The sequence below is a fragment of the Phascolarctos cinereus genome, unplaced genomic scaffold (assembly GCF_003287225.1).
Source record: "Phascolarctos cinereus isolate Bilbo 61053 unplaced genomic scaffold, phaCin_HiC Scaffold_1;HRSCAF=81, whole genome shotgun sequence".
NCBI lineage: Eukaryota > Metazoa > Chordata > Mammalia > Diprotodontia > Phascolarctidae > Phascolarctos > Phascolarctos cinereus.
Window position 1 is genome coordinate 198,367,918 of NW_027555514.1, and position 27,632 is coordinate 198,395,549.

Genomic DNA, 27,632 nt, shown 5'->3' on the forward strand with positions numbered 1-27,632 from the left:
ACCTGACCTGTGAGGTGAAAGAAGTGGCTCTTTCCAGCTCTCACAGGGTGAGAATGAATGATAGGAATACCATCCCAGTGCTGGGATTTGGTACTTATGAACTTGGAAGTGTAAGTATAGAGAGGATTGGGGTTTGTGGGTGAGGGTGAGTTGGACACTGGAAGGGTAGATGAAGTGTGTTATTCTAAATCCCATCTCACCCCATAACACCCCAGTATGGTGCAGAGACTCTGGGGTAGAAATGCACAATTACATGTCAAGTACAGGATAGTGAATTTCTGTAGAAACCTGACACTGTAAAATACATCACATCTTGATGTTAACCATCACGGGGCCAGAGAGCCTGGAGTTGTAGTTCTTCCCAGGTTGGGAAAGACAGCTAAGGTGAGATCAGCCCTCATGGGAGGGAGAGGTTTTTCACTAAGCCCAGAGTTTGCAAAAGCTCCTGGATGTGTATGAGAAGAGAGGAGCATCAGTGGCACACAGTGTCTGCTGTATCTGCCTTTCCCATCTTTGAGACCATGACAGATGATTATTAAGTGGAGGAGCAGAGAGAAGGTGCACACCCTATCCAGGAGCTTGAGTGCTAAGAGAAAAACAGAGGTCCTGCTCCCTGCCTTACTTCTCCTTAGTCCTGTTTTTAAAAAATTCTACTGCAGAATATTTGCCAGATTTAATATTTTTAATTATTTTAATTATATTTATAAATTATATAAATCTTATGAACTATTATTATTACATAAAATCAATTTAATTTGAATTTAATTGTAACATTTTTTTTTCATACAATTTTTCACTGTAGTTGACTTGGTCCTTAACGTTGCCCAGTATTCCTTTGACTGAGGCTTGAGGACAAAAACAAAACCGCACTGGAGAGAAGGACCTTGCCCAGGGCAAGGCAAGGAGGTCTTTTAGCTCTGAAGGCATAAGCCCAAGCCATTTCATAATTACACTTTAAGTCACAAAATTACTATGAACGTGCACCATCCTTGAAGTAAATTTGTACCACAGGCAGTGCCTTGTGAGAGTAATGGTTGTACTCCATGGACAGATTACTTATTGAACCTGTGCGCCTTGGTTGGGGGGGGACGACATGAATGTTGGAAGATGTGTGGATGAGTTCCCCTGACTTCCTGGGAGGTGAGGAGAAGGGACAGCTTTATTTCAGATACAGGTGCAGGAAATGCAGGGTCAGCATGAGGGCATCTGGATATTGAAGGAGTCTGAGCATTAGGAAAAAAATGTGCAGCAAGCAAAGCTGTTTTGGGGAAGTATCCATGTTGCTGTGTGAATATTGCAGCTATAAGAGGGAAAGAGACAGAAAGGTAATAGCGGGGTTGTATTTTGCTTAACATGTGAGCACAGATGGGAGCCCTCCAAGAGAAAGAGGTTTTTTCCAGCCACATCCTTGTCTCTGCACATAGTGGTCTCCAGAGAGCAGGCAGTTCATTTCTTCCTTCATTCAGGATGGCAGGGCTCTTAAAGTACTTTGGGTTTTGTGGGGAAATAGCCCAGGTGAGGAGAGATCAGCAGCCACAGCTCTGAACCCATTCTCTCCCTAGGTGTCACTGTCTCACTGTCAGACATGCTTTGTCTGCCTCCTCCCCTTTAGTTCTGAGGTGAAACCAGGACTTTTGGGAGAACGGGGGGGGGGGGAGGAGCAGAAGAAGGGGAAGCAGTTGTTGTGGAGTGTGGCTAGCTGCACCAAATTTTATGATGGTTGAGGTTACATAGGGTGAAGGTCTGGACTTACTGATTGAGTAGCTGAGGAAGGGTACAAGCCAAAGCAGGACTACCCTAACAAGAAAATGGAACATGGTATCTGGAGACCTTCAGGCTAGGGAGAACAAGATGGAATGCCATTAATACTTTCTGGTCTGTTAGCTAAGACACTGCCCCTAATTTCATGAAACTCACAAACTAAAAGAGAAGTAAGACACAGACACAGAAAACTATAAATATACGTTATATGATACTACATTAGAGAGTTATACTGCGAAGAATTATGAGAAGTTTGAAGTAGAGATAATAACCAAGTGGGGAGAGGGAGAAATGGGATAACGGAAGGCTTTCTGGACAAAATGATATTTAAATGGAGCTTTGTGGTATGGTTAGGAATGCTGGCTGTTTGCATTGCTCTTATGTGTAATTCTTCTCCTGGGGTAGCTATATGGCTCAGTGGATTAAGCCTGGAGTTAGGAAGACTGAGTTAAAATCTGGCCCCAAGCACTAACTAGCTATGTGACCCTGGCCAAGTCCTTTAACCTGTTTTCCTCAACTATAAAATGGGGTTAATTATAGCACCTCCCTTCAAAGGTCCTTAGAATAGGAAGTCCACAAAGTATTCATGATAGCAAATCAAAGTTCAAGATGTGAGAAAGGAGTAATCATGGGACAGTCCTTCTCACTTTTTACATCAGCCTAGTGACAAAATTTGAATCTGTCTAGGACCTGGAGACATCATCAAAAGTTTGAATATTTTTTGTTCACAGAACTTCATGAAGTATTTTCTGCTAAGGAGTACAAGGTACTATCTGCATTAGACCCTGCCATACCTTCAAGCCAGAGATTCTCAGTGTTTTACCAAAAACCAAAAATTCACTGTTTTTTTTTTACCATAATCTATCCATAATATCCTTTTGGATTTATTTATTAAATGTATACAAAAGTAATAATATTCCCCTCCCAACTTCCAAAATATAATTTACATTTTATATAAATGTTTTAAAAATAAAACATTTTATTCTGCCTACACTTATAAAAATTCAAAACATAAAACAATAAAATACTAATTACAAACTAGTTAGTAATAGGTTATATTTTGTACAGACCAATCTGAAGGAAACAACCCAGCAATATTTCATACACTTATTACATTTATAAAACTTTGTGTTATATTTCTTTATTTTATAAATTTTGTTGAATATAAGTAACATTTTAAAAAGTAAGTTACAACTTGAAAGATGTTTAATATGATAATCAGATGTAAACAATGCAAGACAACCCTTTTAGTGACTCTTCCAAACCTTTTCATCCCTTTTCAAATCTCCTATGGCTCTTCCTCATCTACTCTCTCAGTTGAGAACCTTGCCTAACGTTTTACTAAAAAAATTGAGGCCAATTGCCTCTGAGACATCTTCTCCCAGTATTTCTTCTTGTACCCCTATCTCACATGAAGAGTTACCTTTCTCCTCAACAAAGCAAAGTCCTCTGTGATTCCATCCCATCTTTCACTTATCTTCAGCCACTCCTAGTCTACTGGCTGTTTCCTTACTGTCTACAAACATGCTTAAAAAAAAAGCCTCACTTGATCCTTACTAATTATTGTTCCACATCTCCTCTCTCCATCTATAATGTCTCTCTACTTCCTTTCTTCTCAATTTTGTTTTTAACGTGCTAAAATTTGACTTTCTACTTCATCTTTGAAACAAAACACTTCTAAGTTACTATTGACCTCTCAATTGACAAATCCATTTGTCTCTTTTTCAGTCCTCATTCTTCTTGACATCTCTATAGTCTTTGATACTGTCAATCACCCTTTTCTCAATGATACCTTCTGCTGTCTAGGTTTCCATGACAATACTGTCTCCTGGTTTTCCTCCTACCTGTCTGACTTCTCCTTTACTGAACTTCATCTAGGTAATGACCCCCACCACCCACTAACTATGGATGTCCCCCAGAGCTCTGTCCTAGGTCTTCTTCTCTTCTTCCTCTGTACTATTTTACTTAGTGCTCTCATCAGTTCCCATGATTTCCGTAATTAACTCTATGCTGATGATTTTTAAATCTACTTATCCATTCTAATCTCTCTGCTGACCTTCAGTTAGACATCCCTAATTGCATACTAGACACCTCAAACTGGATGTTCTATAGACATCTTAAACTCCACATGTCTAAAATTGAACTCATTTTCTTTTTTCCCAAAACCTCTCCCCTTCTAAATTTTTCTATTACTGTTGAGGGTATTGGACTTATAACCCAGGTGTCATTCTTGACTCCTCACTATGTTTCACTCACCATATCCAATCTGTTGCCAAAGTCTGTTGATTTTGCCTTCATGATATCTCTCACGTGCCCTTGTCCCTTCTCTGACAGTGTTATCACACTGATGCAGGCCTTCATCACTTCATGCCTGGACTGTTGATTAGGCTATTGCCTGCTGATTGATCTCTTTGCCTCAAATCTCCTTTTACCCCAGTCTATCTTTTACTCAGCAGCCCAATTAGTCTTCCTGAAGCACCAATCTGACCATGTCACACCACTATTCAGTCAACTCCAGTGGCTCCATATTACCTCCAGGATCAAATATAAAATATGGCATTAGAGGCTGTTTATAACCTATCCCCTCCCTACTTTTCTAGCCTTATACTTTATTCCCTCCACATTCACCATGGAGGAAACCCATGTGCTCTTTCCACCGGAATAGATCTCCTCAAAGTAGTTCTGGTGGCATTCTAGATTCCCATGAAGAATATCTCAACTTGTTTTATGTTCTTCAGATCCTTGCTCCATGCCCCCCCTGAATCATTTCTTCTCAGGGGAAAGCTCTCTGGCTGGTACATATGAACAGGACCTTCACTAGCTCTTTTATTTTCTTATGCTCCTCCTCATTTGGGAGTCTGATCACTTCTTACTGTCTTCTTAACTCCCTACAGTTCTGGCTTTCACCCAAATCATTCCATTGATGCTGCTCTCTAACCTGCTAAATCCAATGGCTTCTTCTCAGTTCTCATTCTCCTTTACCTTTGATGCTGTGGTTCACCCCCTTGATACTCTTTTCTCTCTAGGATTTCAAGACATCCCTCTCTCCTGGTTGTCCTCCCTCTCTGGCTGCTCCTTCTCAGTCTCCTCTGCTGGAAACTTATCCAGATCTTGCCCTCTAACCTTAGGTCTCCCTCCAGGTTCTGTCCTGGGCCCTCTTCTCATCTTCCTCCACACTACTTCATTTGGTATTCTCATTAGCTCCCATGAATTTAAGTATCTCTGTGCTGATGATTCTCAGATCTTACTTATCCCCAAATTTTCTGCTGCCCTCCAATCTGTTATCTCCAACTGCCTTTCACATATCTCAAACTAGATTTCTAGTAGGAGTCTTAAACTAAACATACTCAGAACAACTTTTCCCCTAAACCATTCCCCTGTCTTCCTATGGAAAGGCTGTAATCCTCCCAGTCCTGCAGATCACACCTAACTCTACTTGTCCCTATCTCTCACCCTTCATATCTTTTGCCAAGGCCTGTTGATTTCACCTTTGCAACATCTCTCATATATGCCTGCTTCTCTCCTCTGACTCTGCCTTTACTCTAGTGAAGGCTCTCATCTCACACCTGGGCTATTCTAATAGCCTTTGATGAATCTACCTGCCATAAGTCTTTATTCATTGTAATTCATCTTTCATTCAACCACTAAAGTGATTTCCCTAAAGCTCTGGTCCAACCATATCACTCCCCTGCTCTATAAACTCCAAGGGCTTTTTATTGCCTACAGTATCAAATACCTTTATGATAAGTAAAGTAAAATATATGCATATTTTTTCTGCCTTTGGTCTTGATACTAAGTCACGATCAATTTTTGCAAAGGAGTCATACACAGCTGAGAAATACGAATATTCATTTCTATTTCCTTTCAGTAATTGTTAGAGGTCTATCATCTAATTTACCTAAGATTCTATTCATGTTCTTAATTTTTCATTTATTTTTTGTTACATTTACATAGGGCTGATGGGGTAAACTGAAGTCCCTTATTATAGTTTTATGGGTTGTTTCTCCTTGTAATTAATTTAGTTTTTAATTTGTTTTTAATAGCTTTGCCATTGGTTACATGTATATTAAGTGTGAAATCAATCCATTACATTACCTTTCAGTAAAATGTAATCTTCTCTTTATCTCTTTTAAATTAACTCTAATTTTTATGTTGCCTTGACTAAAATGATAATTGTTATTCTTTGATGTTTTGTGTTCTGCTGAGTCATAACAGATTTTGTACCAACTCCTTATTTTAACTCTTTCTGGGTCTGTTTCAAGTATGTTTCCTATAAACAATATACTGTTAGATTTTATCTTCCAAATCCATTTCTGTTTTATGCATGAATTCATCCCATTCACATTCAGCATATTTTCTAATTCTGACATTTCTTTCGACTTTGTTTTAAGAATTATTGTTGTCTCCTAGACTCATACATTTCTGTTCAGTCCATTCTGATTTTTAGAGAGTTTGTTACTGAAGCTTTGTGCCTCTTCTGTTAAGCTATTGTTCCTTTCCCCAGTTCTTGTCTCAGTAATTCTGTTTTTTTTATATATTTTTTTAAACTCATAATTTTTTTTTTTGAATTAGAAGTTTTCTTGTGGGCAAGCTTTTTTCTTTCTTTGTGGTTTTGATTATAGAAGTTTTTGCATTTCCTTCTGGTTTGTGCCTTTGTCATCTCTGCATTCATAAAAGTTTTTTTATTTTGATATTGTTTAATTCATTTTTGTTGCTGAGGCCTTAGGTGTTGAATTCTAGGTCTCCTCTACTCTGGTGGATCAGATCAAGTTGAGTACCTTTCCTTTACAAGCTCCATTGTCTTTCTTTAGGCCTTTTTCTTTACTATGGACTCCAAAGTTCTCACTTGTGGTCAGCCTTAGTTAATAGCTTTTCCTTTGAATAGACAGAGAAAAGAAAGAGAAGCCTTTTCTTTAATTCTTAGTTATTCCATGCATACCCTCCTCTGGTGGGAGAAACCTAGCTGAAAATTTTTTCTTAGGAAGGAGAAGGAGAATGCAAGGATCAAAGATAGTCCCAAAGGTGTCATGATGGAAAATGCTATCCACATCCAAATAAAGAACTATGGAGATTGAATGCAGATTGAAGCAGACTATTTGCTATTTTTCTTTCTTCTGTTTTGTTCCTCTTTCTGAATGTTCCTCCTCTTGGTTCTAATTTTTCATTACAACATCACTAATGTGAAAATATGTTTAATAGGAATTATATGTATAGCCTATATCAGATTGTGAGCTGTCTTGGGGAGGGAAGGTGGAAGGGAGAGGGAGAAAAATTTAAAACTCAAAAGCTTATGGAAATGATTGTTGATAAATCAAAATAAATTAATAAATTTTTTTTTAAAAAGAGGAAAAAAAGGAGAGGTTAATGTACTTTTCTGCCACAATCTTCTTTTTTTCCTTGTTTTATTCTCTCTTAAAAATATGGTAATAGTACCTACAATCTGTGGGAAAAGCTGCTGAACTTGGTGCTATATTCCTTGCAATCCATAATTTTATTTCCTGAAAACAATTTTGGGATACATAACATTTACCCTAATATGACATATAAAGTTTGTTGTTGTGCAGTCATGTGTGACTCTTTGTGACCCCATGGACCAGACACCAGGCCCTTCACTATCTCTCAAAGTCTGTCCAAGTTCATGTTCATTGTTTCCATGACACTATCTGTCCATCTCATCCTTTGCTGTCTCCTTTTCCCTTTAATCTTTTCCAACATCAGGTCTTTTCCATTGTGTCCTGTCTTCTCATTATGTGGCCAAAGTCTTTAAGCTTCAGCTTCAGTTTTTGAATTAATTTCTTTAAGTATTGACTGATTTGATCTCTCTCCTTGCTGTTTAAGGGACTCTCAAAAGTGTTCTCCAGCATCACAATTTGAAAGCATCAATTCTGTGGCTCTTAGCTTTACTTACAGCACAACTCTCACAGCCATATATAAATACAGTATACATATAATATACATATCACATTTCAAAGAACCACTTTACAAGCTGCTTTGAATCAGGCCAACTGTAGCAAGTATAAACAAAATACATAACGACAACATACATACAGTATTACATATACGTGTCAAAAAGTAGCCAGTTATGCTGTAATATCATTATTTAGTCTATTTATTGATTTGATGGTTCTAATTCTTTTATGATTAATTGGTCTTTCCATGTCTGTACCTAAAGTGGTTGTTGGCAAAATCTCACTACCAATATTTCTAAACTCTATGGTTTGCCCTCTTATCCTTATTAATACTATTGCTGAGGTTATAGGTATAGACTCCCTAACAGTAATTCTAAACTTTTTGTCCTGCCCCTTTAGGTGATTCTAGAATTTTAGTTTAAATGTGTGTTCATGGATAGCAGACATCAAGTTAATTTTCTTTCTTTTTTTTTCTTCATTTCATGATTGGTAGTGATTCTCTTAAGTTATCTTTTTTCATTTTCCACCCTAATGCACTAAAAGTCCTCCCAAACTTTTTGTTGTTGAAAGCTTTTCTCCTTCTTCTTTAAGCCTTACTAGTTTTGCAGTACAAATTAATATTGCTCAGTTTTCTGGCACAGTATTCTGCTGTCTTGTGGTAGCCATGAACTCAAATATACTTAAAACAAAACATTCTATCAAACTATGAGCTGTTGGAGGAGTAAAAGCATGGAATGTATCAGCAGATCCTAAAATTGAAGTCTAAGCCAAATAACTCAGCTGACCTGGGCAGATGTCTACCTGGCAAAATGTCTAATTATCTCTAGTACCTAACAGCCCCATACTTCTTTGAACGACCAAATGGAAAAATAAACAAGCATCAGGATCTAAAGAAAACAAATACAAAAAGCAGGTCTGTGTGGAAGAACTTGAGTAGTACTTGACCAAGGGAACGACAAACAAGGGAGAAAGTAGAACTGGAGAGATAAGAGTAAAGGGAAGGAGAAACAGTAGTTAAAGGGCCATGTTTAGGGAAGGAGGTCTGTTGGGCTAAGCTGCCTTCATCCAGGTTGAAATTCTCTCCCTTTGAATCCTTAGATTCCCAAAAGTGAAAGTGAGATGGGCACAAAGATGGCTATTGAAGTGTCCTTCCACCATATTGATGGGGCTTTTGCATACGGAAATGAAAAAAGAAGTTGGACAGGCAATCTGAGTGAAGATTGCAGATGGGACAGTGACCAGAGAGGACATATTCTACCCGGAGAAGGTATTGTTGGGAGGAAATCAGGGATTGAGTTTTGTGGGATTTTTTTCATGGTAAAAAAAAATGTGACCAACTGTAACCTATGTGGAACAAAGAGGAAGTCTCCCAACAGAGGCAATTTGAAAAACAAAAATGAATTATGCTGCATAAAGGAAAAGAGGAAGGCTACCTAGTGTTGATGAGAAGCAATGGAATTGAACTCCCAGTCATTTAATTTCAAAAGTAGAGTGGCCACTCAGTTAATAAGCAAGACCCACACTTGCACAGGGACATTGATTAAAGAAGAGATACTATCTTTGCTTTTTAAGAGCTTACACTCCCATAAAGCAGTGTAAAATAGCTAGACATTTAATTTTCTCAAATAAACAATTAAGAAATCACCTCGGAGACAATGAGAGAAATGAGCACCTCCAGGAAAACTACTAAGTAGGTATACTGACCATATTTTCTGAATGAGCAGCTGTGAGCTTATTCTTCTTATTATGACATGCCAAATGTCATTTTTTTTTTCTTTTGGTATTCGGTGGACTCACTGTTCTGGACTGACAATTTCATAATTATGCTAGCAGTTTAAATTTAGTCTTGAAGACTAAAATCTAAATTATTCCTCCTTCTCCTCCTTATCTTTCTAGCTGCAGGTTTGTCTAATACTTCTTTTAAAACCTGTGATTCAGACAGGTCTCCATACTGGGTGTACATTCACTCACAACCTGCTTCAAGTGGTAGTTCAAGACCCTTGCTCTAGTGGGTAAATTTCTCTACTTCCCTTTCGCAATTTACAAAGCATGTGACATCTGTTTTGAACCACATAAGAACTCTTGAAGGTAGATAGAATTTATTTATTGTCTCTCATTTTACAAACAAGGAAACAGGCAAGAGAGGTTAAATGACAAGGATGAACTTCACAATTTTTCTGTAAATTGGCCATTCTGGGAACTCAGTCGACTGTCCTGGTATTGCCACAATTTGCTGTCCTACTTGGAATTGCTTTGATAAAGAATACACCAGGTTACTTTGAATGTTCTTTCACTACCTTTAGCTTTGGAATATGTACCGCCACCCAGAAATGGTCAGGCCTGCCCTGGAACAGACCCTGAAAAACCTCCAGCTTGATTGCATTGACCTTTATCTTATCCATTATCCAGTCTCTTTTAAAGTAAGTACTAGAACCCCCTCTAGACACACAAAGATGTTTTGACCACATTTCTCCCTTTTCTGCCTTGGCATTTTCAGCCCTGCTTCTGTAAGAAGTGAAGGAATGTTTTGTCCTTATTTGGGCTTTGTCTCTAGAGGACTAGATAATGTTTTGACAGGAAAAAAAAGCCATTGTTGATAGGATTGGGTGTCAGTGTCCTAATATTTAAAGTAGATGCCTACAAGTAAACATTTCCTAAGGATATCCTGATTTAACCTTAAGAAATGAGGCTGGTCATGGTGGTGAATGCCTATAGTCCCTGAGTTGGGGAATTCTCTTGACTTCTTGGGAGAGCATACCTGTCAGAGGGCCCAGTGACTGTGGGTCAAATATCAGGAAAAAACTTAGAGATTTATTAGAGTGCTAGGGAATCTGCTCTTGCTGATAGCAAATTCATTCCTTTGATTGAGTATAGATTTGGTTTTTATGACTTTCAGGCTGCTTAGAGTACAAAGCCAAAAGCATTGCAAATTTAGGATAGAAAAAAAGCATTTTATAGAAAAGGCTCAGAGTATTAGGCAAAGGAGGAAAAAGGAGTATTTGGAAGAGTGGGGATTCAGTATCAGAATTTAAAAAATATTTAAGAGCAGGGATAAGGGGAAGAGAACAAAGTTTTACAATTAGTCTTTGACAATTGTGAAAACAGTCCTTTTAGAAAAAACTTCCTTTCCACAAAACCAATAGTGGGTAAGTCCATTGTGAAGGTCATACTCTCATTGCATAGGGTTGATGGACTTTCTAATGATAGAACACCAGGAGATTTGAGGATTTTTAGTCCATCAAGATGTCACATAATATTTGTGTTGCCTATTTTTGGGGAGGCTAAGGCTGGTGAATTGTTTGAGTTAGGGAATTCTGTGCACTGCCTATCCATTGTCCCCACCAAGGCCTGCACAGATCTAGTGAGGCCCCAGGTTGCCTCAGGCAGAACAAACCTGCCTAGGCTAGAAATAGAGCAAGATTGTCTAATTTATTTATGCTATAGCCTTTTACATATAAGCCACATACACATTTGGAGCTTATCTTTGCATAATGTGTAAGGTGTTTTAAATCTAATTTCTTCCTTACTACTATCCAATTTTCCTAGCAGTTTTCGTTAAATAGTGAGCACCTATCCCAGTAATTGGAGTCACTTTGTTTACTGAATATTAGAGTATTAGGTATATTTGCATCAGTTATGCTGTATACTCAATCTGTTAGACTGATAAATCTCTTTTTTTAAAGATAGATTTGCAATACTTTTAAAAATTATTTTGGGTGTTTGATTTACTGATCTCTAGATTCAGTTTCTCAAATGGGGCTTTGCTCCAAGGTCAGGTAATGACCCTTGCTGGATTTTAGGTTCAAGTGGTTTGCTCTGCTTGGTCTTGGCTTGGGTTCTTGCACTGACCTCCATCTCCTGGAGTTTGGCTCCCCATGCTCTTTGAGGTTCAGAGAGCGCAGAACCGGATGTTCAGATCCCCTTGGCTTTGGCTGTTCTGACCTAAGCTCAGTAGCACCTCAGTAGTTCTTCCAGTTGTTCCTCCCCAGGATTTTCAAGGTCTGCCCTAGAGCTTTCTCAGGTGAGTCCTCCATCCTTTTGTTGTTGTTGTTAATTTATTTTAATTTATCAACATTCACTTCCATAAGCTTTTGAGTTTTAAATTTTTTCCCTCTCCTTCCCCAAGACAGGGCACAATCTGATATAGGCTTTACATATACATTCCTATTAAACATATTTTCACATTAGTGATGTTGTAAGTAAAAATTACAACCAATAGGAGGAACCACCAGAAAGAGGAAACAAAACAGAACAGAAAAAAAATAGTAAATAATATGCTTTGATCCGTATTCAAACTCCACAGTTCTTTCTTTGGATGTGAGTAGCACTTTCCATCATGAAGCTTTTGGAGATGTCTTAGATCCTTGTTTGCTGAGAAGGGTGAAGTTTATCAATATTAGTCATTGTACAATGTGGCTGTTATTGGATAAAACCTTTTCTTGGTTCTGCTGAATTCACTCAGGATCAGACTATACAAGTTTGTCCAGATTTTTCTGAAGTCCGCCTGTTCATCATTTCTTATGGCACAATAGTATTCCATTATGTGCGTATACCACAACTTGTTTAGCCATTCCAATTGATGAGTCACCATTCTTGCTAAAGATGCAGAGTATTGCAGACTATAGATGCCACATCTCTCTAGGAAACTTGGCTAGGGGAAGAGGGGAGGGAAAGGGTGTGCTTTTCTTGTCTCTAGGCTGCTGGATGAATTTTTGGGCAGTTCTGAAGTGGAATATTTCACTTACTATCATTTCTCATTAATTTCTTGATCATTATTCAGTGTGATATGAAGTTCAGTTCTGCTTGAGTAGGTATGTGGGAGCTGGGCTGCCTGCCTCTACTTCTGGAGGCTGTCTTCTCTAATAGTTTTTGAAATGCAAAGGACAGGGACAAGCTAAGTGGCACAGTGGATAGAGCACTGGCCCTGGAGTAAGGAGGACCTGAGTTCAAATGTGACCTCACATACTTACTAGATGTGTGACCCTGGGCAAGTCATTGAACCCCAATTGCCTCCCAAAAATGCAAGAGACAAAAGAAATTTGAGAAATTTCAAGAAGTCCAAGTAGCCTTAAGAGCCTGGGTGATGGCCCAGTGCTTTCATACTAAAAGGAGAACTCAACTGTGTCTATTGGTCAGTGAGGAGCAAAGAGAAACTGTGAGTATGGGTATTTAAAGAAGATACTCTATAGAAAGAGAGGGTTGGGGTTTGAAGGGATACATGAACCATCTTACCATCCATGCTGGGAAAGGGAAGTATAAGAAAAAAGCATAAAATGAACAGGGGAGTTGATTGGACTAAAGAGGGACAAGAGGGGAGTCAGAGAGGTAAGAGGAGTGAATGTGTTAGGGGAGGGGAGAATTTCTTCAAGTAAAACAAGGTACAACTATGGAAGGCTTATTAACAGGTAAATGAATAAAAATGAAGCAAAGATTTAGCAGTTTTACTCTGGGCCACAGGTAACAAAATAGGAATGACTAAAACTATCATGTAGTGCACTGTTTCCTTTTGCTAAACCCAGAGGCTGCCTCAGGGCCTTGCACATCATAGGTGCGTACTAAATGCTTTATGAGTGAGTGGGTGAATGGATATACGTGACTACAATTGTATAAAAAATTCTAAAGTCTTCAAGTTAAAGGACACATCTTTTCTTTTTCAATTTCAGTAGACTACCAAGTTAAAAATTGGTGCATGCTATCACTCAGAACCTTGTACTTAAATTAGGCAGTTGTTTAAAAATTGTGTTAGGAAATATGCTTCTTCACAGGGCTTAATTCAATGGTTGTTGAGAAATTTCTTTTGTCACAAATTATCAATTAATTTTAAATATATAATAAAAAGAAATAGTTTGATTAGATGATCTCTAAGACTTTTTTCCAGGTCTACATCTCTGATCCTGTAGACTTGTATTATAGTTATTTATGTACTTGATTCCTATTAGGAGAAGGTAAACTCCTCCAAGGCAAGAACTATATCGCCATTTCATGTTTTCTTTGTGGCATCTGGCTCAGTGCCTTATTTGATATTTTTGATTTGATATTAGGTGTTTGATAAATGTTCGTTTTGTTGAAGAGAATAACTCACTTGCTTGAGTGTCTCAAGAAGAAACGTCTCCTTTCTCTAATTACAGCCTGGGAAGGATTTATTCCCATTGGATGAAAATCAAAAAGCTGTTGGTGACTGTGGATTTGCATGATACTTGGGAGGTCGGTGACTTGTGGAAGCAGACAACAAATATGCTGTGGCTTTGAGGTAAAGATAGCCCTGCCTAACAGTGATTGTGACTGGAAAGGGAGAACCTCAAGTAGCTGGAAGCGAATTTTCTCAAATGAAAAGATGCCAGACAGCTTGTTAAATGGAGTATGAGCAAGGCTAGAAACATAGACTTCTAATTTTAGCTCTGACACTGATTTGGGGATATTGAGTGAGTCATCTCAACTATCATTTGAAGAATGAGGGCAACTGGACTAAATCATAGTGAAGACTCTTGAGGTTAATGGTTTACTCTCTTATTCTATATTAATATAAAAAGTATATAAGTGTAAATTAATGAGGATTGACAGGCTAATCAGAAAATTGAGGGAATTACATATTTTAAGGTATTGCTAAAGCAGCCTTGATTGGTGACAGTGGGATCTTGGGTCCCCTGAGGTGGGTTATAGAATGGGGAGGACAAAGAGAAGAGTCACACTCCCAGGATTTCTTAGAAACTCCAAGAAATTTAGACATCTTGTCAGATTCAGATGAAGGTGAAAGAACCCATGAGTAATTGAGTGGGAATGGCAGGGGAGAGAGTAATTGGTGTGCTAGAAAATAACAAAAATTAAATATAAGAGAAAGTAGTTAGAAGTTGGGGTGGGGTTTCTGGTGGTTGTTACCATTTTTGTTTCTTGACAGTGTAGATTTTGTCAACCTTTTCAAAGAATAAAAGGCTAATTTGATATTTCTGAGTATCTTGGCTTTGGCTCCTATGATTTTTAATGTCATTTACTGAAATCATCACTTAACTTCCAGATTTTCATACTTTGATGGGAAAGGTAGTCATGTAGATGAAGTTCAGTTAATATATTTCCTTTAAAACTAGAAACATGACTGATAAAGAGCTGTCCTCTGAACCAGCATAGGAAAGAAATCAGAAGACCTGAACTGAAATCATGGTTTGGTTACTTATATAGCATTTAGCAATAACATCTCTAAATGCTAGTTTCCTTGACCAAAAAAAAAAAATTAGGACATTCGACTAAATTGTATCTAAAGCCCCTTCCAGGTTTGAATTCTGTGAGTTGTCATCTCCTGAGGTTCTTTTTTTCAAATCAGAGGAGAGGAAGTGAAAAGATCAAGGCTAGTGATGAATGGGGGAAGGGTTCTACTCAACATGAACTCCAAGGTTCCACAGGCATTCACAATCCCTCTCTATTCAGGTCATGGAGAAGTGTAAGGATGCAGGCCTCGTGAATTCCATTGGAGTGTCCAACTTCAACCGCAGGCAATTGGAGATGATACTGAATAAAACTGGGCTTACATATAAACCTGTCTGCAATCAGGTAAAACAATTATTTTTCTAGTGCAGTTTCTTTCCTATCCTTCCCCTTCCTGATAAATGAGGGTAGGGACTACAGCTCCCTGCAATTCTTGTCTTCATCATGATCCTACACTTTATGTTTTGTTCTTGAAAGTGTTTCTTTCTACTCACATTTTCCCAGTTTTAATAAATAAAACTTATTTCTTTGATCCTTTGACCATAAAACTTTTCACAGACATGTAAGGTTTCATTCTATATAATCCATAAGGTCATTTGAGTCTATTTTTATTACAGAGTTGATTTTCTGTTCAAAACTGCTCAAATCAGACCTGAAAGTTGTGTTTCTTGAAACACATTTAAACACTTTTTTTTTTATTAAACCTAAGTTCTTTTCCTACTTCTTTCAGGAATCAAACTATTCATGAATGGCAGTATCTGAATCTTACATTCTTTACTAACTGATTTAAGTCTTTTCCTTAACTGAAAGCTGCTTTTTCTGCCCCTTTCAGCACTAACGGCTCTATGTGAAAAGGGCCTTAAATAGACATACTAACTATCTCTGCTTTGGGTTGCAGCTAGGGAACTCCCAATCGCTTTGAGTCTCAAAATCCTTAGTATTGTCCCTTTTGGCCTCCTGCATCTTGTTTTCATAAGCCAAAACTTCAGTATTTATTGTACTGCAGGTAGAATGCCATCCTTACCTGAACCAGAGCAAATTGTTGGAATTCTGCAAGTCAAATGATATCATATTGGTAGCATACAGTGCTTTGGGATCCAACAGAGATCCTAAATAGTAAGAAGGGGGGTCTGTAATGGATTTCTTAATCACTAATAAAGTTGACTACCCAAATTTTTGTATGCTTATAAATTATGCAACACTGAGTAGTGGACTCAGTATTGATTGTAGGGTTATACTTAATTGGATTTGACCCCTGACTCTGGCATTTTACTAGTTACGTGATCTTCTTTCATTGTTTTTTTATTTTTTTATTGTTTTTTATTTTATTTTACTTTATATTATTTATTAATTTGTTTTTAGTTTTCAGCATTCACTTCCACAACATTTTGAGTTCCAAATTTTCTCTCCATCTTGTCCCTCCCTGCACCCTAAGATGGTGTCTTTTCTGAATACCCTACCCATAATCTGCCCTCCTTTCTATCTCCCCACACACCTTCTCTTATTGCCTTTCCCTTCTATTTTCCTGTAGGTCAGGATAGATTTCTGTACCACATTGCCTATATATCTTGTTTCCCAATTGCTTGTGAAAATACTTTTTAACATTTATTTTTAAAACTTTGGGTTCCAAATTTTCTCCCTTCCTGCCTCACCACCTTCCCTCCCTGAGATGGCAAGCAACTCTATACAGGTTACACATATGTAGTGATGCAAAACACTTCCATGGTAGTCATGTTGTGCAAAGCTAACTATATTTCCCTTTGTCCTATCTCACTTCCTGTTTATTCTATTCTCTCTTTTGACCCTGCCCCTCCTCAGAAGTGTTTGCTTCTGATTACCACCTCCGCCAATCTGCTCTCCCCTGTATCATCCCTCCTGCACTCTTATCCCATTCCCCTCTATTTTCCTGTAGTGTAAGATAGATTTCCATACCCAATTGAGTGTGTATGGCATTCCCTCCTTAAACCTAATCCAATGAGAATAAGATTCACTCATTTCCTTTCACCTTCCCCCAGTTCTACTCCACTGTAAAAGCCTTTTCTTTTCTGTTTTATGTGAGATAATTTACCCCATTCTACATCTCCCTTTCACCTTCTCCCAGCATAATCCTCTTTCATCCCTTAATTTTATTCTCCAGGTATCACCCATTCATCTTCAACTCACCCTGTGCCATGTATCTATCCATCCATCCATCTATCTATCCATCCACCTATCTATCTATCTATCTATCTATCCATATATTTTTTCCCTTCTGATACCCTAATACCGACAAAGGTCTCATGAGTTACAAATATCATCTTTCCATGTAGGAATGTAAACAGTTCAACCTTAATAACTCTCTTATGATTTCTCATTCCTGTTTACCTCTTCATGCTTCTCTTGAGTCTTGTATTTGAAAGTCAAATTTTCTATTCAGCTCTGGTCTTTTCATAAAAAATGCTTGAAAGTCCTCTATTTCACTGAAAATCCATTTCTCCCCCTGAAAGATTATACTGTTTTGCTAGGTAGGTGATTCTTTGTTGTAATCCTATCTCCTTTGACCTCTGGAATTTTATATTCCGAGCTCTTTGTTCCCTTAATGTAGCAGCTGCTAAACCTTGTGTTATCCTGATTGTGTTTCCACAATATTTGAATTGTTTCTTTCTGGATGCTTGCAATAGTTTCTCCTTGACTTGGCAACTCTGGGAATTTAGCTACAATATTCCTAGGAGTTTTCCTTTAGGGATCTCTTTCATGAGGTCAGCAGTGGATTCTTTCCACTTCTATTTTACCCTCTGATTCAAGAATATCAGGGCAGTTTTCCTCGATAATTTCTTGAAAAAATGATGTCTGAGCTCTTTTTTTGATCAGATAAATTCTCTCTCCTGGATCTATTTTCCAGGTCAGTTGTTTTTCCAACGAGACATTTCACATTCCCTTCTATTTTTTCCATTCTTTCAGTTCTGTTTTATAATTTCTTGATTTCTCATAAAGTTACTACTTTCCATTTGCTCCAGTCTGATTTTTACGGAAGTATTTTCTTCAGTGAGCTTTTAGACTTCCTTTTCCATCTGGCTAATTCTGCTTTTTAGGGCTCTCCTCATTGGCTCTTTGGACCTCTTTTGCCATTTGGGTTAGGCTATATTTTAAGGTGTTATTTCCTTCAGTATTTTTTTTTTTGGTCTCCTTTAGCAAGCTATTGACTTGTTTTTCATGATTTTCTTGAATCATTACCATTCTTCTTCCCAGTTTTTCCTCTACTTCTCTTACTTGCTTCTCAAAATCATTTTTGAGGTCTTCCATGGCCTGGGACTCATTTATATTTGCCTTGGAGGCTTTGGATGTAGGGGCTTTGACTTTGTTGTAGTCTTCTGGTTGTATGTTTTGATCTTCTCTATCACCAAAGAAGTATTGTATTGTCTGACTTTTTTTTGTTGTACAGTTTGCTCATGTTAGCAGCCAATTACTTCACTTTTAAACTCTGTTAAATTAGGGGTCTGCTCCAGTGTGGAGATTGTAATGTCCCAAGCTTCAGGGATTTTGTGCAGCTGTTTTCAGAGATACTTCTAGGGACCTGTAAATTTTCAGTTCTTCCATGGTGGTACGATCAAAGGTGAGGTGTTCACTCCATTCGGGGCCTGTGTTCTGGTCTACAAGCGACCAGAAGCACTCTTTTCTCCCTTGGAACTGTGAGGAGGATTCACTCTCCATCGCCACTACAAGCTTCACCACATCAGCACTCCTCTTTGTCCCAGAACTGAACTCGGAACTGTGAGCCAGATCTAAGCACAGTCAAAGCAAGAGAAACCTGCCTCAGCACCAGCAAAGAGATCCCTGCAATCCCCCTCTGATCAGCCACTTGATTCCTCCTCAGTCTGTGGGCAGAGAGCTCTGGAAGTAGTTGGTGCCCTAGGACTGTACTGAGACTGGGGCTGGGATTGAGCTTCTCTCTGATCTCAGCCACAGACCTTTCCTGCTGACCTTCTAAGTTGTCTTTTGCATTTGTGTGTTGAGAAATCTGGGGACTGCCATAGCTGTCTCTGATTTGGTCCCCTGTGGCCTGCTCCAGGTTCACTGAGGTCTGGTCTTTGATTTTGTGCCCATGGTGAAATGCATTCCTCTCCCAGCCTGGTGCAATAGACATTTCCAATCAACTATCCAGGTTTTCTCGGGCTGGAAATTTGTCTCGCTCTGTCTTTTTGTGGGTTGTGCTGCTCTAGAATTTGTTTAGAGTCATTTTTTTGCAAGTATTTGGAGGGCTTTGGGGGAGAGCTCAAGCAAGTCACTGCTTTCACTCAACCATCTTGGCTCCACCCCCTCAGTTACATAATCTTGAAGAAATAATTTAACTGCATTTCATTATATATAAAGAGAAGATAGTAACACTTACTGTGTCCACTTCATGGTATTATCATGAGGTTCAAATGAGATATTTATGGAAATACTTCAAAAATGTAAAAAGCTAGAGTAATGTAAAAAGTGATTACTTAAATGGCATTGAACTCTTTTCATTTCCTTGACCACAGATTTCAAAATGTTTGCTTTTTCTTGCAGGGTAGATCAAAATGCTCCTGTTCTCCTAGAAGACCCAGTCCTGGAAGCCATTGCCAAGAAGCACAATCAAACCCCAACCCAGGTCGCTCTCTGATACCAGATTCAGCGAGGGGTGGTAGCCTTGGCAAAGAGCTTCATTGAAAACTGGATCAAACAGAACTTTCAAGTAAAGAGGCAGGGACAGAGTTGGGTTACAAAGCTGCAGAAACTCTGGTGTTGGTGAATGGAATATTGGAGAAAATGATGAAAAATAGTGTAGTCTGGAAGCTGGTCATTAGGAAGGTGACTCCTAAAGAGTCTAGTGGACTTCAATGATTCAGTCTGGGGGACAGAAGTTTGAATACTCTACTATTTTCAAAAGATCTCCAAGAACTAGTTCATTTCAATTTTCTGAGGAGACAGTGTGTATGGCATTTATGTAACACACACTTTGCAATAACTACTTGGTATTCACTTTGTATCATGTTTGTTTAATATAAAGAGATGCAAAGTAGTTAAAAACATAGTAGTTTGGGAGGGAGAGCATTCGCAGTTAAGGGAATCAGAAAAGACTTCATATGGAAGTTGGTACTTGAGATATACCAAAGGAAGAAAGGGATTCTGTGAGGTAGAAGTGAAGAGAGAATGCATTTCAGGCATAGGGGATGGCCAGTGCAAAGGGAAGGAGATAGGAGATGCAATGTTGTGTGTGAGGAACCAAGAGAAAGATAGGTTGGGGCCAGATTGTGGAGGAGTTTATATTTTATCCTCAAGACAATAAGGATTTGATTGAATAAGATAATGACACAGTGAGATCTGCACTTAAGGTAAATGAGTTTGTTGGAAATGAAGAGAATAGACTTCAAAACTCCTTTCTTTTTTAAAATTGTTAGCTTTTCTGTTTTAATTAGTACTTCAGCTGAAGCATAATGGATTCTGCTCCAGCCCCTTACCTTTACTCTCCCTCTGTGCACATGTGTGTGTGTGTGTGTGTGTGTGCGTGTGTGCATGTGCGCTTCAAATGTGTTTCTTATCAATGACGTATTATGGGATTCTAGTTTTTGATCCACTGTGCTTTCTGCTTCCACTTTATGGGTGAGTATATCCCATTTCCATTCACAATTATGATTACTGTGTATTTCCTTCTATCCTATTTCCCCCTCGTTTACCCTTTCTCATTTCTTTTCTGTGTAATAAAAAGCCAGTGTTTTGTTTTGTCCACCATTTCCCTCAAGCTACCCTCCCTTCTATTAGTCCACCCCTTCTCTTATTTCCTTCCCCTATACATTAAGATAGGTTTTTATATCCAGCTGAGTGTTTATGTTATTCCCTTTTTAAGCTTCTTTCCTGTGAGATAATTTACCTCATTCTACCTCTCTTCCCTCTTCTCCCACTGAAATCCACTTTTCCATCCCTTAATTTTATTTTGTTTTTGTTTTTAATATTATCTCATGAAAATCAACTTATGCCTGTGTCTTCTGTCTATGTATACTCCTTCTAATTGCACTAATAATGACACAGTTCTTAAGAACTACAAGTGTCATCTTCCTATGCAGGGATATAAACCATTTAACCTTATTGAATGCCTTATGTTTTTTCCTCTTTGCTGTTTTCCTTTTTATGCTTCTCTTCAGTCTTGTTTTTGAAATCACATTTTCTGGTCAGCTCTTGTCTTTTTATCAAGAATGCTTAAAAGTATTTCATTAAATACACATTTTTTCCCCCGAGGGTTATATATTCATTTTCCTAGGTAGGTGATTCTTGGATGTGATTCTAGTTCTTTTGCCTTCTGGAATATAATATTCTAGGCCCTTCAGTCCTTTAATGTAGAAGCTACTAAATCGTGTATAATTTTGACTGTGGCTCAACAATATTTTTTAATTGTTTCTTTCTGGTTGCTTGAAGTCTTATTTCCTTGACCTGGGAGTTCTGGAATTTGGGTATAATATTCCTGGGAGTTTTAAGTTGGGGATCTCTTTCAGGAGGTGATAGGTGGATTCTTTCAATTTCTATTTTACCTGCTGGTTCTAGGATATCAGGTCAGTTTTCCTTAATAATTTCTTGAAATATAATGTCCAGGCTTTTTTTTTTTAAATCATTGTTTAAATTGTTTTCAGTTGTCTCTCTTGGTTCTGTTTTCCGGATCAGTTGTTTTTCCAATGAGACATTTCACATTTTCTTCTATTTTTTCATTCTTCCTATTTTGTTTGATTGACTCTTGATATTTCATGTAGTCATTAGCTTCCACTTGCCCAATTCTAATTTTTAAGGAATTATTTTCTTCAGTGAGTTTGTGTACCTTTCCAATTCTTTTTAAGAAGTTGTTTTCTTCAGTGAATTTTTGTATGTCTTTTGCTATTTTCTTTGCTTCTTTTCCCAAGGTGTTGATGCTTTTTTTATGATTCTTTTGCATCACTTCCCTTTCTTTTCCAAATTTTTCTTCTACTTCTCTTATTTAACTTTTAAAATCCTTTTAGAGCTCTTCCAGGAATTCTTTTTGAGCCTAAAACTAATTTCATGTTTTCTTCTCTGAGGCTTGGCATATAGGTGTTTTGACATTGTTTATCTTCTTCTGAGTTTGTGTTTTATTCTTCCCTGTCACTACAGTAACTTTCTGTGGTCAGGTTGTTTTGTTTTGTTTTGCTCATTTCCCAGTGTATTTTGTGACTTAAAGTTGCGCTCTGTTCCTTGGGTGGAAGGGGCACTACCCAAAGCTTCTTGAAGTAGGAGAGAGGGACCTCACCAATTGTCTGCTGTTCTGGGAGTGAGAGGTCTCTCAGCTTCCTGCTGCTTAGAGGTGTGGGGCTTGGCCTCTGGCCTCCTGTGCCAGGGCCACTGACCTGAGCCTGGGCTCACGGCCTTGCTGCTGGCTTGAATGGACACTGCCTGGGCTGGACTGTGCTCCTGTTTTACCTGCGAAACGAACATTTCCTGTTGATTTCCTAAGTTGTCTTCTGCTAGAAAACTTTTTCACTCTGTCCTTTTGTTGGTTCTGAAGCTCTAGAATTCATTTTGAGGCATTATTTTATAGTTGTTTAGAAGTGAAATTGGGAGAGTTCAAGTGAGTTCCTAGCTTACTCTGACATCTTCTGATTTAGTTAGTACTAAAACTAACTTGGATAAAGTGATAGATCCTAATGTTGTTGGTTCTTTGCTAAATTCTTTGTCTCTAGGGAGCACAAAGAAGAACAGGGCTTTGACATTGGTACCTTGATGAAGAAAAAGAACACTGTGCATAGGGCATAGAGTCTTTCAGCCTGAATGTTACTATAGGTATCCAGTTGGGGGCATGGTAGCTATGTGAGAGGGAATCATAATGATTTAAAAATATTTTATAGATTTCTTAAGTTGGGTGACAACTCACATGAATTAAAATGCCATGTTCTAGCCTTTTAACACCCTCAAAACCAGAACAAAGGAGTTAAAGCAATAGCATGAGGGAAAAGAGAGTTAGTAAGTATAGGGTGCTTTAGGCACATTTACTTCTCACATTATGGAAGTTTTGACTAAGGCAGTGGTTCCCAAATTTAGTTCCTCAAAGCCTTTCAACAACAACATACAGTGTGTTGTGAACCACTAAAGTAATTTATATATTGTTCATAATAATGTTTTAGATTAATTTATGAAGTACTTATAAAAACAGTGATAAATTTTGCACAAAAATTTCTAAATTCAAATTTACATTTTATAATTATAAAACATCAATGTTATTTTATCCATAATTACTAAAATTCTAAATAAAAATAAAACTCTAAGTATAATTATGAATATTTTATTTGGGATATTTGCTAAGAATTTAAAAAAGTGTTGCACTAAGATTTCATATCCATACAATTATCTACAAAACTTCATATTAAATTTATTTTGCCAACTTTGTTGAATATGAATAACATATGAAATAAGTGACAGCTTGGAATATGTTTACCCTAATATAATACTCATATGTAAACTTAATTTTGATATTGGACTCTTTTTTTTTTAACAGAGCTTTATAATATTTGACTCAACAACAGATAAAGACAGTCAAAACTGTTTCCACATCAAGTTTATTTCTGTATTTTAATTTAAAATAAGAAATAAGTGAAAGTGCTTGTTCCCATAAATAACGTGGCACAAAATGGTAGAATTTTACAAGCTATTTTGTTTGTAGGATGGAAGTTCATTTAAAATTTTTAGCCACCTAACCAATTAACAAAAGTAAATATCTAGTTAAGATATAGAAGACTTACTTTTCTAATGGCTAATAATAAGAGCTGTATTAAATATAAAATAAATGTACTTATGGTGCAATTACATGTATTGCTTCATTTTAAACAATGCTTATATCTACATTAACTTTTATAAGGAGAGGCTCTCTTCAGATATAACTTCATTCTTTTCTACCGCTGGCTTGCTGGCTATAGGCTCAAAGAAATTCTGCTGGAACACTGACCAGTGTTGACAACCATTTCACTTGAAAATCTACCAAACTGAAGAATAGTATTACAAGTGGAGGATATATTAAGTTAGAAAATGGCCTTAATACTGCAATGAGAGGCAGTCTAAGTTTGTTTCTGCTGGTAGTCCACTATAATTTCAAGGTGGTCTGTAAGTGACCATGATTTTCAAAGAACCTGACATTTATTTGCATTGTAAGAGTGCAAATATTCATAGTATTTTGATCATGTGATCAAATTACTGATGAGGTAGAATTATACGGTAACAGAAGAGAATGAAGGAGCTCTCTGATCTGTATAGAATTCAAATGAGGATATACCCACACATCTGATTAACTGTTGGGAATCTATTTGCACTGAAACTTTCACTCCTGTGGCCATGGCTATTTGGAAACAATTTGATAACAGGCTGAGAAACTTCAAGAACATGTTGCACTAAGTCAGAAATGGTCAATTTGCTATAATAGCCACACACAGAAATCATTGTGTGTATGATGGTTTGAACCTATATTGCTTCAAACATATATATGCTTGTTAACACAGTGGAAAACATATTTGCAACAAATTTTGAGCAATTGTTTGCTATGTAAAGCAGAATTAAAAAAAAATTAATCAGAACCTATTAGACCAATATCCTGGATCCCCAAGGGGTTTATGACCAGATAAATGGAAACTTCTAGATTAAGGGAAAGGCTACAACTCCCACAGGAAGATGAGAGCTATCAAGTGGGAGTGCCTAGTTTGCAGTTAGCCTAATGGCCTCCAACACAAGAACAAGAGTCTCAGTGGAGAACGTGACTGATTCAGTCATTCAGGTTGCTTATTCTGTTCTGAAGTGCTATAAGCAGATCCTACTTATTATAATGTCCTTTCTTCACTGGCAGGTGTTTGAGTTCCAGCTGAGTCCGGAAGACATGAAAGTCATTGATGGCCTCAACAAAAACTTTCACTACTTGCCCTTTCAAATGTGAGTTTTTGCTCTTTGCATCTTACTTCCTATCTTAGAGGTCTGTGACTGCAGGGACATAGGGGCAGCACTTTAAAGGAGACCTATTTCAAGTACTTTGCAGAGCAATTATACCTCTACAGATTATAACGTTTTGTAATGGTCATCGAATCTCCTCTTCCTTTTATGTGAAGCAGCACTCTGGACCTCTCCTGTACTAGATAAGATCTAAAAAAAGTTATTTTAGTAATTGAAGCTCACAGGTAAAATTACAATAAGGTATTGCAGCTTCAGTCATTTTTCTGCCCTGAAACATGGTTGTTCAGTTCTCTATAGTCCTCTTGCCTCTGTCTTTATAGTTTAACAGAAAAATTGTATTTTTCATACATGGATTTTATTATTTTTGGTGCACAATGGGTCCTTTTCTTCCACTTTCAGGCCAAACTTCTCTCATAGAAAAGGAGCAGTACTTTATACCAGAAACTTAGGCTCTAATTATGTCTCTGATACTTAATTAGCTGTGACACAACAAACAAGTCTGTTCTACCTTCTACAGGTAGCCTTTCCCAACCTCTATTAATTCTAGTGTTTTCCCTCTTTTGATTATTTCTTGTATATAGTTTGTTTTACCTATTTGTTTGCTTGTGGTCTCCCCCATTAGATTGTGTGCTCTTCAAGGGCAGAGACTGTCCTTTGCTTTTCTTTGCATCCTCACCACTTAGCACGGTGCCTCACTTATGGTAGACATAGTAAATGCTTATTGACTGACTGACTTGCTACATAGTGGAATATTTACTATGCTGTTAATTGCCCTTGTAATATCTCCTCCATCTGATTCTATACAAACAATTAGAATTTAATGGAGTTCATAGTACAGCCTGGCCAAAGTCCACCACAACACTTTTCCTTTCCTAAATTCCCTCCATGCTGTGGGAACAAAGCTTGTTTTGTTGATTGATGTGGATAAAGGTATGCCATGGTTTAGGGAGACAATGTGATAGTTATCATGGGAAAAGCACTGAATTTTAAGTCTGAAGTTTTAGCTTTGATTCCTCTCTCTGCCACTTACCATCAGTTTGACTCAAGGGAGGTCACTTGCCCTCTGTTGGCTTCAGCTTCCTAAATCAGACCCTTCCAAATACCCCTTATTATATGGCCCTTTTTAATGATAGTAATTGTCATTTACAAAGTGATTTATGGTTGCAAAGTCCTTTGTACCCATAGTCACAAGTGAACCTTGTAATAACCCTTTAAAACAAGTTGTCCAAAATACTATTCTTCATTTTAAAGATAAGGAAATTGAGCTTCTGACACATTTTGGTAATTTACCCATAGTCATACAGCTAATAATTGAGAGCCAGAACTTGAACCCAAGTTTTCTGATTCCAGATCCAGGATCTTTTGTTTACTGTTCAGTTGATTCATTCGTGTCAGACTCTTCATAACCCCTTTTGGGGTTTTCTTGGCACAGATACTGCAGTGGTTTGCCATATGCTTCTCCAGGTCTATTATACTACCCATTTATTTTCCTTGTATCTCAGAAATGTTTTCTATTCAAGGAAACTGAACAAAGCCTGCTTGAACCCAAGGCAAGAGGGACATATAGCTAGGTTCTCTTTCAGTATTTAGATACATGGGCCAAAGAAATCAAATCACTACAAAGATTGTATTTCTTAATCTGGGAATGGGTATGTTTGAGGAGATTGGGTTGGAGGGGAGGGAGGCTGTTGGAGTTGCTATGACTTTAATGCATAAGACTTTTACATGTATGTTTCTCCCTTTTTAGAGCACAGGAATGCCCCAACTATCCTTTTGATGATGAATATTGATGAAATTCTGACTCGGAAGATCTGTAACCCTGAGGCATTGCAGTTCTCTCAAAGGAATAGCTTACATTCTGTTAATTTTCATGGAAATTAGATGTGGAATTATGGTTAAGCCATGCACCATGGTTAAGCCTACTCGAAGGCATAGGTTAAAGGCAGTTGTTCTATTACAAGCTCTGGTGATAAGACAGACATAATGGTAACCATTTATGTAGCATTTCAAAGTTTACCAGGCACTTTTCATGCAGGAGTGCAAATATTATCCACTTTTTTTTTTCCCAAGAAAAGTAACCTTTACTCAGAAACGTTGTATCAGAACTAGTATCTGGCTCACAGTCTTCCTCTTTCCTCAAATCTTACCATTCTATTTAAGTACTTCAACATATATATTGATATCCCCTCCAGCATCCTAGCTACTCAGTTCCTTAATTTTTTCAACTCTCGTGGATGACTTCTTCACTTTACCATTTATATATAGTGTGGATGAGCTGTCCTAGCAATGGCAGTCCCATCAGTTCTCTACAATATCATCACCGCTGCTTTTATTTCCAACATGAATAAAGTAATTTCTGTAACTCTGCTGGAATGTGTTTTGCCACCACTATGGAGTACAGAAGAAAGCCAATCGTATATACATATGTATATCTATATCTATATCTGTATCTATATCTATATCTATATCTAATCTATATCTATATCTATATCTATATTATATGTATATCATCTTTTTTTTTTTAGTTTAAATCCATCCTAAAGAAGAAATTGATGGTTAGAAATTAACAAGGCAATCATGTACTATGATTACCCACTCAAAACCTGGGAGAACACTAGCCCTTTTAAGCCTTGAGATTTACAAATATCCATATCTGAGGTAACCCCTAAGGCAAAAATAACATCTTCAAATCTGGGATCTGTCTGTAATAATAAAAAAAAAACTTCAATACCTACTATTCCATGTGCACTTTCATGATTTTAATAATTAATGACTAAGCAAGCTTTCAAATAAAAATCTATCAAATAAAAACCATTCTTTAAAAAATAAACT

General features: G+C 37.5%; 1 pseudogene across 1 annotated transcript; it reads left to right on the forward strand.

Moving 5' to 3' along the window:
* LOC110218664 (prostaglandin-E(2) 9-reductase-like) lies at window positions 1-27,632 on the forward strand (annotated as a pseudogene). Its single transcript, XR_013484339.1, has 9 exons — window positions 1-110; window positions 8,769-8,937; window positions 9,974-10,090; window positions 13,799-13,874; window positions 15,090-15,212; window positions 15,874-15,983; window positions 19,401-19,566; window positions 24,700-24,782; window positions 26,548-27,632. The product of XR_013484339.1 is annotated as a prostaglandin-E(2) 9-reductase-like (transcript).